Consider the following 13,060-nt stretch of genomic DNA (forward strand, 5'->3'; position numbering starts at 1 on the left):
AGCACACAGTGAATGCATCCCGGGGAGCGGCAGCGAGCAGTCTTCCCCGCGGCTGCATCCCCTCCACCGCCCGTCCCCCAGCACCACGGCTTGCCAAGCAGCACGGTGGGGGACAAGCAGGATGCACGCCGCGTGTCCTCCCAGCCTTTACCAACCTCTTTACCTTTACCTGCCGACCTGCAGGACCTCTCTCCTCAGGTGGAAGGGCTCCCTTAAGTGTCTTTGATATTCAAAAGGACTGAAAACATATATTTGTGTTATATGAAAACGAGAACTGCCATCCTGGAACCGCAATCCAGGCAGGCTGACGCCTTCCAGCTGCTGGCAGAGGAGAGGAGAGGTCGGGAAATACTCTTGGGAACAGGATGGTCCTTTCTGACCCCTGGATGGCCTGATGGCAGACCGGCTTCACAAGAGCTCTCTGCACCCTGCTCCCACTGCAGCACCCGTCAGCCTCTGCCAAAGTCAGGTTGTCCCCTAGGAAATCATTCAGGAACCCCCCCCCATCCCCATTTACTGCCCCCGGAGCCTCAGCACGGTTCAGGGAGTGGGATGCTGGGGGGACATCAGCAGAGACAGCGTGTTGTGCTTTGCAATCTCCAGGCACCGTGACCAGGGCACCCGCTCGCTCAGGGAGCCCGTTTCCCATCTCTCTTTGGCAAGATTGCCCTTCTCCGTGATGGAGGCTCTTGGGGGATAGATGAAAGCAGGTCACGGAGGCTGCGTCCTGAAAGACCCACGCATCCCTGACAACTCTGTGTCCCATCCCCAGCGTGCTGAAAGGGTGAATAGATGGCTCAGCTAGGGAAAAAGCAGCCGCGAGGAACACCGGCCACCAGCTGCACCGCTCGGCACTTGCAGCAACCCATCGCTGGGCTGGCAGCGGCGAAGCCCTGCCCTCCCTGGGGAAGGGAAGCACGGACCAGTGTCCCACAGCAACTGGGAGATCGGATCCTGGTCTGATGTTGAAGGCATCACCACCACTCACCCTAGACGTACTAGATTTGCAGTGTCCTCGGGGATGAGAACCATCCTTCTGCCCACCGCAGCCGGGCAATGCAGCCTGTGGGCAGCCGCTGCCAGGCTGGGGGAGGCAGGGGATCATGCGCTCCTGTGACTGTGCCATGCTGCTGTCTGCTCTGTTGATAGATAGGAAACTTCGCTTTCCAAAACTGTCAATCTAACACTTTTTTTTTTCCTGAGGAGGTGGCAGGAAACACCATCTGATTTATTCTCGGGGACACGCGGCTCCTCTCAGGCTCACTGGAAGGCAACGGTTGTAGTGACAACTCGGTACCCTGCAAACCTGCACGGGCAGGTTTTCTATGGCAACAAAACAAACATCCTGCTGTTATGGAAACTGGAGAATCGCAGGAAGGTCACAGACTTGCCTGACATGGTATGGTATCTCATCTCCCCTGCACATACATCGCTTCACAATTATAAGGATGCAGGCAGGCTAAGAGAAGAGGCACTAGAGAGGCACGAATGTTGCACCGCTCGTGGGACTGTATTAACCTAAAGTCCTTTGCAGGGAAGACGTGCAAAGCCACTGCCGGGATGGAAGATTACTGTGAGATGTGCTTGTACATATTGCTCCATCCCTTTGCAGAGAACATCCCAGTAACGGGAACTCCGAGCCACTTTGTACTTGAGCTGCTGCAACATGGACGAGATACATCTGGGACCCCGAAAGTCAGCAATGCCAGAAACGCAGCCGCGAGGGAAAGCAGTAATAGCAGAACTGGAGCGCCAGGCAGAATCCCAGGGCAGGGCAGGCTTTGTGTCTCTGTGCAGCCTTTGATGGAAACAAAGCTTCTCTAGCGGAAAATACTTAGAAAGCTGCTTTTAAGGCACAATTTTTGTTTTAAGTAACTTCTTCCTCATGGCCTGTCTTGGAGGATGGGGTGACGTGAGGATCTCTGCACATACAGCCCAGGCACTTCTACAGAATTGCCTAAATGCCCCCGTGTGTCATGGGCTGGGCTGAGCCCCCAGAGCTCTGGCTGTGCATCATCTCCACTGCCTGGAAGATGCTGCACTGCAGGAGAAAAAGGTCGTTAATGCTGATGACAGGAGTTTAGCTGAACAATGGCAAGGTGAGGATGGTGCTGGTGAGTTCTCCCCAGAGGATCTGAAAGAGGGAACCTGAAGACCAGACTATCCACAAGCAGGACAGCACAGAGAATCCTGTGGTCCAGGAGAGCCCGGGACCAAACCTCTGTAGCTGCAGCAGCAAAAGGGCAAGAGGGACAAAACCTGCATGGGCAAGCGTGGCAGGGACGTGCTGGGTGACGCAGAGGGACCGGCAAGGCAGGGTTTCAGTGCTCTTACAGAGGCTACGTGTCATTTTATGACGCAGCTCACTCTTCTCACTCCCTTTTCCTGCTGGTCCAGCCATGGCATCACAAAACAAGCAACTTCCTTGAGCAACCCAGTGTCCCTGGTGTTCTCGGTTCCAGTTTTGCCCATCAGGTAACCCAGCCCTTACAACCTTGCCAGGGACACCTCTTCCCTCGGGGGGGGACAACTCCACCCTTCTCACCTCCCTGCAAACCCCACTGGAGCTCATCCACCCCATCGCAGCTAGAGGTAACTGGCTATCGAAATTTCCCTCACATTACAGGCATTTTAATTACTACTGCGAGCCCCCAAAGTCAACCCCTTTAGCTGTCGGGCTGCTTCTGACTCCCTCGAAAGGGCTGGGGAGGAGGTGGCGGAGGTAAGGACAGCAAGGACCTGCGAACAGCTGCCTGAGCTTCATCTACAGATCCTGCCAGATTTTGTCTTCTGCTTGTCGGCGCTGAACGGAAGAACGGGTGTAAATTTGGCTACTCCAAAAGCCTTCAGCCCCAGGCTGCCCGGCTGAGCCCTACCCTGCGCAGGCATTGCACGGTGCCAGCCGGCAGTGCCGGATTACTGCCCCACCTGCACGGCCAGCGCCGTGCCCCGGATCAGAGCAGCAGAGCTGCCCCAGGGACCAATCCTGCACGGTGTTTACCTGCACGCTGCAACGTCTTGTGCGAATCAAGCCTTGAACCAGCTCCAAATTTCTTGTCATATCAACTCAAATTTTGGCAGCGGCTCAACCCACATCTTATCTCGAGCAGAGCTCCTTGGCAGCAGGCACCTCCCTGTTGTGTAATTTAATGATGTTATGGCTGGCTTGCAAACAGTAAAACAGAAAGGCCATGACGTTATCTTAATAGGATTTTGCTTGCTGAACTCCGAATGTCACTGGCACTGCTCCCCAGCGTAGCAGAGGGGATGCAAACCACCCCAGCGCCAGCAGCTTCTGCTGCTTGAAAACAGCATAAATTAAAATTCAAGGTTCAAGGCATTTATCTCCTACAACCTCCTGCATCTGATCCCTGCTAAAACCCCACGTACCCCAAGCTAGCGGGGTGCTAACCCACTTTGGAAGCGGGATTTTGGTGGCAGCAGCATGGCTAGTGTGTTTGTTTCCTTTCCCCGTCAAATCTCAGCGGCACCCGTTGTTGATACACCGGATCGACGTTGTAAGCAGCTGCTGAAACATCAGATTGCTAATTGCACAGATATCCTCCTCTCCTAGTGTCATATTTTAATGCACGTTTCAACTGCTTTAATGCATTCGAGCAACTTTAACACCCAGGCACAGCGTGCCCCCGAAGGTTGCTGTTTGATAGCTTTCTGCTGTAAAACCGATTCGGTGAGTTGAGCTGGGCCAGCCGGCATACTAGATAAGATTACATTTTCCACGCATGAAAATAAAAGGTTGTAATAAATCCTTTGAAGGACTAAATCTGGGTGATTATAAAATGCATATTTTCTCTGCTTCCATTTTACCTCTTTATTAGGAGGAAGCGAGGGCGGTTTGTAAATAGCTGGGAATCCCCGCTTGGCAAGCGGCCCTGGGATTTGTTCAAAGTGGCCATTTGTTTTCTTGCGGTCTCTGATATACGCTGCCCCGCGCTCCTCCGGGAACTGCGGGAGAGGAGCTTGTAATGGCCTTTAATGGAATTAGGGGCCTTTATGGAGGTAGGCTCAGAGCAGCGTGTCTTTCACTGGGAAGCAGGGGAGGCACTGCAGATTCCTAAGCAGAAACATGTGGAAAACACAGAGTGAAAGCTGGAAGGCGAGGCTTGTAAGGGGAGGTAATAACTTGTTATTGGGCTGATAGGATCGGGAGGAAGGCAGACAAGCTTTTAGCAAAAAAAACTAACACCTTCTTCAGGTTGCAAACAGCAGGTTTCAGGGGGACACATTTAACTTCTACCAGACCCTTCCTTCCCCCTGCCCCCCAAAAAATAATCTTCTGAACCTCTTTCCTGGGTGAGTACCAAAGGCTGTGGACCAGAGCATCTTCTCACAGGAGGGACCTTAAAAGGGACCTTGCAACTCTTGTACTGCAGAAGTGCAAGGCAGTAAATTTGCAGGAGAGCGGTTTGCCTGGATGGGGTGAAGCGGAACAGGGAGGAGGGCAGTGCAAGGGGCTCTTCTGGCCCTACAGATCTCATATAATTTTCCTTTCACTCTTCCTTCCTTACACCTCTATCCTTGGGTCCCCACTTCTTGTTCCACCCTCCTACCCAGCCACAGCCTGCTTTCCGACTCCTCCGCAGTCCTTGCTCCATGAAGAACCAGTTCCCCGCAGCCAAGCCCACTCCTGCAGCTCCCATCACCCTGGGCTCCGAGCAGCCCAGCTTCCTTCACACCACTCTTCTCAGAGTAGGAGAGAACAGCCCAGGGCGTGCACGGGCTGGGCACCATCACCGATGCAACCAAGAAAAGCAAATGCATTTACATTTGTGGGGAGGAAGGAAATGTTTCTGCAGCCCTGCCTCCTCTGCCACAGCCCTACTGTGCTGCTCAGCTTGGAAGTGCTTGGCACTTTTCCCCACCTTGTAAATAAGTGATTACTGTGATGAAAATAATTAAGCAACCTAGCCTTTTAAGTGACTAATAGAAGACAATAATTTATATGTGTGAGGTTTATGGAAGTGATGGAGCCCTTTTAGCAGTTCTCGCAGAGTAGTAACTTTCGGGGGTGGGAGGGAGTTTGGTTGGTTTTTTTAAACATACCAGAGCATGGAAAATAATATAATGGAGCCTGAAGAACTGCCCCAACCTCCCCCCCTGCACCCCAGGGTCGAGCTGCAGAGCACGGATGCCCTGCCACGCTCACCACCACACTGCTGCTGAAGCTTACCTCCCACCAGCGCTTCCAGACACGTTCCCAGTCCCTCACGAGACCACTCACTCACCCTTTCAAGATTTCAGTGGCCCAGAAAGCGCTGCGATACAGCAAAGCCTTGCCTCAAGACGGCATCCAACAGCTCAGCCCCCACCAACCTGGAGAAAGCACAGGAGCTCCAGGCTTTGCCCAGACCCTGCTTTTCCAGACCAGGGGATCACGCCACATCCAGGACTGCTGTGGTGGGTGACGAGGGAGGTGAGGACATGCTCACCTGCCTCCTAAAAGGAAGCTGGAGACCAATAATCCACTTGACAGTGCCTTTTAACCACTGTCTCCCTGGGCCATATTTGAATGGATGTCCTAGAGGTGTGAGGCTTGCTAGAGCATTACCAAATTCCCAGGCAATCTGAACTCTCATGCACATTCATAATTAAAAATTCCTTGCTAAGTTGCATGGTTTTGTAAAAGCATTATCGTTCCTCTGAGCTTCGTGTCCTGCAGCATCCTGCAGAAGGCTAGCAGGAGGCAATTTAGACACAGAACAATTTTCCTCCTGCTGCAAAAAGGCAGATTTCTGCTCCTCGGGGACACAGCACAGAGAGAGAAAGAAAAAAAAACCCAACCAAAAAAAAACCAAGCCCAGACTGTAATCTACGAGGCCACATTTCACATCTGTTTTTGCAATGTTAACTTTTATAAAAGGGCTGGGAATAACACAATCAATTTACTTTTCATTTTGGAGGGTTATAAATTTAAAAGCAAGGCTGGTGCACAGTGGAGCTGGAACACTGAAACTTATTTTCAAAAAACCCAACCCTCTACTTACAGCAAATGTTGCTCCACTGAAAACAAAAGTGATTGTATATATTTTTAGGCAATACTGATTTTTGAAAGTTACCAGACTGATTAACTCCAGATGATCCCAAAAGAACCACAGAAAACAACCCAAGTTTGGGAAAGGTCAGTCCTCCCTGCCGTTGCTCCACAGACCCAAAACTTCTTGATCTATATTAACACCATAAATTAGACGTGTAACACTATTCCAGAAACGCCAACAGCTCTCCACGCTGCTGTTCTCATCCCTCTTGTTTGCAGGCTTCAGAAGATAATAAACGAGGCGAGATGTCAGCACATCTTCCCACTCCCTCAGCTCTCTTCATTAGAGAAAGGCTCCTGACGTGCCCTCGCAACGCCCGCTCTGATTTTGTGCTCGGGGGAGGCAGAGGACCAGGCAAGGATTCAATTAGTGGCCCACCTTCAGTTCGTTTTTCATAAGCCTCACTTAAAAGTCGAGGTCAGCGAGGCTGTGATGTGCTGTGACTACAGACGATCACGCTGCCCGAGAACCTCTAATTGCTTCCTTGTGCTAAGCCGTCCCGTCGCGGCCGGTGCCTCCTCCCTTTGCCTGGAAGGGCAGAGACTGTCCCTTTTTCTTCTGGCCTCTGTGCTTCAGCATCTCCCCCACCACATCCACGGCTCTTTGGCCAACACCTCCAAGAAATGCTACAGCAGCAACAGCTTCCACGACCCGACAGAAGTCCAACAAGCTTATCACGGGAGGGGGCGGGTTGTAAGCATGGGGGTTGAACCCACAGGTCAGAAGGACTCAGGCGTGAAGTTGCAAAAATCAAGCAGGAACAAGCACCAGCGGCTGTATTGGCAGGAGACCCGCTTTCATCCCATGCCTCACAACACCAAACATGAACAGCCCAGGCTCTGCTGGCACAGGCAAGGATACAGAAAAGGGCTGAAGACCAAAACCAGCCATGATGGGACCAGAGAGGAATCCACCCACCCCTTGTCCTTCACGCTGGGAGAATCAAGACTGCCAGCCTGGTGAAGGGGACCAAGGACACATATCCCAAGTCTTCCCCCTGCTACAAGGAAGAATGAAAGCATAGAACAATAATAAAGAGATAAACAGAGATCTTGAGGGTGCTATGGCAAAGGTTAGCTCAAAGCAAACACTTGTGGAAAGAAGGTTCTTCTTGACAGATGGATTCAATTTCAATGTGCAAGGAAATAGTCTTCTGGGATCAAGGCTGCTCCTGTGATAAGAAAAGTTTTCAGCTGAGAAACAAGGGGACATGATGCTAACATGATCTCTGCCTCCACTTTTACTAGCAGGAAGAAATAAAATACAGCAATGGCCACAAATAAAAAAAAAATCAGAGGACAGACAGAAAGAAAGGAGGAGATACAAATACATATGAGAATTCAATTACTGACTGAGTTGACTAAGGAACTGGATGTGACCAATGAGAAGCACCTAAAATGTTTATACAGTAATGAAAGCAGCCTGGGCAACAAAGTGGAGGAACTTGAATTACTTGGGCAGGACACAAAACAGGATACTGAGGAGAGGAACATGGTGAAACAGAAATCGTAACTGGAATATACACGACTACAGTGTCCAACGCTGCGAGGGCTCTGGAAGGAGTTTTTGGAAGAAGCAGAGGCAAATGGAAAATGGGAAAAAATGCAGCATGAGCTTACCAAAGGTGGATTGTGCCAGAAAACCTGAGGACTGATGTTCCAGATAGAAGAAAAGCAGCAGATCTAATCCAGGCTGCCTTCAAGAACATATTCCCCATGCTGCCTGCCTGGGAGGTGCCTACTGACAGGACAGATCACGGGGCTGAGGGCAAGATTCGTGAGGTGGGCAAAGACCCAGGTGGAGGAGACGAAGCCCAAAGCATCCCAGGAGCCCCTGTGGTAGCCAGCCAGCCTCATCAGCCAGCCTTTGGCTCTCTGTAGATCAACTTGAATTTCCCCCCAAGTCCCAAGTAACAGTTTGACCCTGAATCTCAGTGACCTGCTGTCCTGAGGAAGGCATCCTACAAGGCTTCAGCACCCTACGGCATATCCTGCACCTACAGCAGTGAGCTGCTGATGGGAGATGGAACTGGGATGCTGGAGGTGAGGTTAACCATCAACAGACCTGTGGGAGGTACCAGGACACAAGAATGGGATGCAGCAGGGACAAGAAAACAGATGAAAAATTGTACCACTGGGAGAAGAGGTGTTCTGAAAGTGTAGGAGCACTGAAGACAAAGAACAAACTGGTTTAGGCTGAGGTCTGATCAGGATAGGAAAGGAACAAACCAAGGTGGCTGCCTGGGACAGCCAGAGACAGGACTCCCTGGGCCAGGTGGTCACATCCCCACCAGCACGTCCATACCTGTTCATTTTCAGGAATGCCAGTCATGGCTGGCACGTGCCTATCTCTAGCCTCAGGAGCTACACGCAGAAGAGCCAGGTACATGCGCACCAGCCATTTCAAAATACCTGGATGGGTGAGGTACCTGTGCAACAGCAACTCCACGCAGAACCTGGCCCAGAGAGGTGCCAAGTACCCAAGTCCACAGCACCCACCCCCCACCCATGGGCAGCAGCCATGGGGGTGCCCAGACCTTGGAGGAAGCCTCCAAGACAACCCTGGCAGCTCAGTGACGACCAAGCACCTCCCCACCGGTTCTCTGGAGATCTGGGATGAACGTGAGCGAGGTGAAGCCACTTTTGATCCCCTCCACAGGGGCATCAACAGCCAAGACCTCCGGTCATAACAAAGGGTGACAGTGCCAGCTGCCCCCCAACGCCCGCAGCCCCGCGGAGGTGCTGGCAACCAGCGGCAAGCTGCTAGCAGATGGCAGAGATGCGGGGGGCACGGGGAGAGGAGGGGCCAGGAGATGCTGGTGGCTTTCGGAAGGGATGGCCGCAGCCGAGCCGGTTCCCGTCCAGGACGACAGCTTGCATATGGATAAACAATGAGATAATTACAACCTTTGAGGGGGGGAGAAAAGCCCATGGCTGCAGTGTCCTCCTGCTGCCAGCTCCTGCAACCCATACGTCCCGCACGGCTCCCTTCGCAGCCTCATCACAAGAAAATTACTCGCCATAAAAGCCCTGGCTAGAGCACTGCATTAGATACAGCTGTGAAACCATTTATCTATTGATAGACCCCTATTGTCAGGGACTGGGGTTTGGCTTTCGTATGAACGAGCAATTTGGAAAAGGAAAAAAAAAAAATCCAACAAAAATGACAACCCAAAAAACGTATCAACCAACAAACAAACAAATAAAGAAGGAGAGAGACAATACCCGACAGCTTGCAGGGTTTCCAGGCCTCTGCCAGCTGGGAAGCTAAGCGTATGAAATATGCATCGCACTGAACAAAGCAAACTGAAACGTTCAGCGCTGGAGAGCTGTAACCCTTTCCTGTGCGCTGGAGCCAGGCATGGGGAGAGCAAGATCCCCAGGCTGCCAAAAAATTAAGGGGAAAAAAGACCAGGAGAAAAAGCATCCGGGGCCATGGATAAGGATTACTGAGCCTGCCTATATAGAATCACAGAATGGTTTGGGTTGGAAGGGACCTTAAAGATCACCTAGTTCCAACCCCCCTGCCACGGGCAGGGACACCTTCCACTAGACCAGGTTGCTCAAAGCCCCGTCCAACCTGGCCTTGAACACTGCCAGGGATGGAGCATCCACAGCTTCCCTGGGCAACCTGTTCCAGTGTCTCACCACCCTCACAGTGAAGAACTTCCTTACATCTAATCTAACTCTACTCTCATTCAGTTTAAAGCCATTACCGCTTGTCCTATCACTACAGGACCTACTAAAAAGTCTGTCCCCACCTTTCTTATAACCCCCCTTTAAGTACTGGCAGGCTGCTCTAAGGTGTCCCCGGAGCCTTCTCTTCTCCAGGCTGAACAACCCCAACTCTCTCAGCCTTTCCTCATAGGAGAGGTGTTCCATTCCTCCGATATTCTTTGTGGCCCTCCTCTGGGCTCGCTCCAACAGGTCCACATCCTTCTTCTGCTGGGGGCCCCAGAGCTGGATGCAGTACTGCAGGTGGGGTCTCACCAGAGTAGAGGGGCAGAATCCCCTCCCTCAACCTGCTGGTCATGCTGATTTAGATGCAGCCCAGGATATGGATGGCTTTCTGGGCTGCAAACGCACATTGCCGGGTCATGTTGGGGGTGTTGGTTGATGAGAAGCTCAAGTCCTTCTCTGCAGGGCTGCTCTCAATCCACTCGTCACCCAGCCTGTATTTGTGCTTGGGATTTCCCAACCCATGTGCAGGACCTTGCACTTGGCCTTGTTGAACTTCATGAGGTTTGTACGGGCCCACTTCTCAAGCCTGTCAAGGTCCCTCTGGATGGCATCCCTTCCCTCCAGCGTGTCAGATGGACTCAACAGGCAGCTGCTTAAGGTAGCTTAAAAGTTTAGGAACTGCTTCAGATGTGAGTGGCTACAGGAGGAATAGCTGGGATGGCTCAAAGCAGGGAAAGCTGCTGCTGTCCCGACATCCACTGCCACACCTCCGCTCCCCAGGGATGTATGGGAGGAGAAGGACTTCTCCGAGGGCTCGAAGGACAGCATCTCTCCAGGGGACCACGCTCTGCATCACCACGCTCCTGCGCAGGGAGGAGGTGGGGGACACCGTGTGAGGGTGCAGGTCTCATCTCACACCAGGTTGCAAAGCATCCTCGGCTGGGAACGGACCCTGCAGTCATGGGATCTCATCAGGCTGGGGGATCTCTCCAGGCTGGAGCACCTTGTTTCGGTGTTGGCGGTGACGATGCAGCTTCAGGCAGGGCACGGCCGCCAGCCCGATCACACACGGCTCCATGTCAGCTCAGGAAACCAGCTCGCAGCCCAAGGTGCAGCAACAATTAGCAAGGAAGCGGCATGACAGCCAGCTAGAAAACCTGAGCAAACTGGACGCAACAGAGCACAAAGCTCATGAGAGCTGCAAGGAGATCGGAGGGCTGGAGCACGTGCGTGAAAGGAATCCAGCACTCTCATCAAGGGAAGGGAGAAAATGAAGGGAAGAACAGAGATCCAGCAAACTTTCAGCTAAGTAGATTATTGATCTTCAGGGTGTGCCAGAAACCAGCTTTGCAAATTACAGCAGTCCCCTGCTGCAAGCTCAGGCACTTACCGGATGGCAAAGCAGAAACTCTCCCCACCTCCCCGCTCCTGCCACCCACACGCCTTCCTCTGCCACCGCCACGATGCCGCCGAGCTCCTGTTTGCATCTCACTGCGGCAGGATGCACAAACATGTCCAAAGGGTGATGATGTGAAAGGAAACAGCGCGGTGCCCCAGCATCTAATGGGAGAGACAGTGTTAGTGGGGAAGAAACAGTTCGGAGAAAGTCTGTTGTCTTCTGTTGTCAAGAGGGGGCAGAAGGCAGAAACCTCAGCCCGACGCGAGTGGGGAAGGCGGTGACCTTGTGAGGCTCCGTACAGCTAAGCAAATAATTTCCTTGGCAAAGGCAGGCGCTCTTTCTGCTCACAGTCAGGAGGGTTTCTGCACAGCGGAGCCGAGGTGTGAACGCTTTGCAGATTGCCCTGACAATGCGCCTAACCCCCAGCACGAAGATCACCTGCTCGCAGGAGCCGAGAGGCTGGTGAGAAGAGATGGCTCGGAGCCCAACGCCTACCGGGGCGCTCAGCATCCCACTAGATCTGCCCCACCGTGCTCGTCCTTAGCCCTCCGTGCTGCCGGACATGGCCGCCCCACAGCACGGCTGCCCCATGCCACGGCCCCGTGTCCTCGCTGCAGCCAGGACCGGCTCCGGCTTGGCAGTTTCATTATTATCTGTGCAGCCGCACAGATGTGCGCTGCGCTTTCCGTACACAGAGAGAGGTCCCTGCCCTGAAAGTCATATAACTGAAGCAGACGGCAGGTGCTCCTTGTGCTGGCCCGGCTGCCACGAGGTGTTTATTTCCAGCAATCCATTACATGACATTTGGTAATTTTTCATAGTATCAATGCCAAACTAGAGAGAAATGCCCAGAGCAGGGATGGGGCTGGGGATGCTCATATCAAACCAGAGCAGAGTGGGCGCTGGGAAGGCTGTGTGCCTCCTGCCACTGGTCCCACCACCACTGTCCTTCCACCAGGACCCCTCTGCCTTTGGCACATCCACACCACAGACCTTCCAGCCCTCAACCAACATGCTGGAAGCCTCAGAGCCCTCCTGTGAGGGAGGTGAGAAAGTATTTGTTTATCCCTTCTCATAAGAGGCAAGGAAAAGGCCACGCCAGGGCTGTCGGGTGGCACAGGCAGGGAGGGTGACACCGACCAGATCTTCTCATCCCAGGGACAGCCCCTCCACCATGGGGGAGCAGATTTTAAACAAAGCCAGACCTTTCTTTGACTGGTGGAGCATGATGAGCACTCGGACTGTCAGATCCTCCTTGTTTTAAATAAATTCCACTGACGTACTCTCTTCTGACATAAATTATTAACGAAGCATGATGCACACAGTGTGCCAGCAGCAGCATCCAGGGCAGGAACAGGCAGCAGGTGAGGCTTTCTGCCTGCGACTGCAGGTGTGAAGCAGTTAAATTACACCGTCACTGGGAGAAGAAGCGTGCCACCACGGCTGCCACCTGCCCGCCAGCATGGCCATGCGATAGAAAGTCACACTCCATACCCAGGCCATATAAAAACCAAACTCCTGGCATCTCCACGCGTCCGTCTGTGCCAAGACACACTGAGAGTGGGGACCGTTCTTGCCACAGCCCTTCTGACAGTCCCAGGGACAGAGGCAGCCGGCTCCGCTCTGCTCCTGGAAATGCTGTGGATGTCCTAGAGGTACCCATCCAGGCACTGTCTGCTAGGGTGGCCCGAAGCAGATGGGACCATTTGCCTCCCTTCAGCCTGAAGAAACTCCCAGTTAAGCTGGGGCAAGGTGGGTGAGATGGGGACAGCCCTTCAGAGAGGGACCAACCCATCGGCCAACACCGAGAGGCAAACTACCACCTCCCCACACCCTCCCCAGCTGATGTCTTGAGAATTCACCAGAACATTCACAAAAACCCAAGGGAGAGCATGACTGAAAACCAGCCATCAGCAAGGGGTGTG

General features: G+C 52.9%; 1 protein-coding gene across 4 annotated transcripts in view; it reads right to left on the bottom strand.

Moving 5' to 3' along the window:
• Positions 1-13,060, bottom strand: part of ACSF3 (acyl-CoA synthetase family member 3) — a 66,736-nt gene that overhangs the window by 29,589 nt on the left and 24,087 nt on the right. The window lies entirely within an intron of this gene.

The sequence above is a fragment of the Haliaeetus albicilla genome, chromosome 10, assembly GCF_947461875.1.
Source record: "Haliaeetus albicilla chromosome 10, bHalAlb1.1, whole genome shotgun sequence".
In the NCBI taxonomy this organism is placed as follows: domain Eukaryota; kingdom Metazoa; phylum Chordata; class Aves; order Accipitriformes; family Accipitridae; genus Haliaeetus; species Haliaeetus albicilla.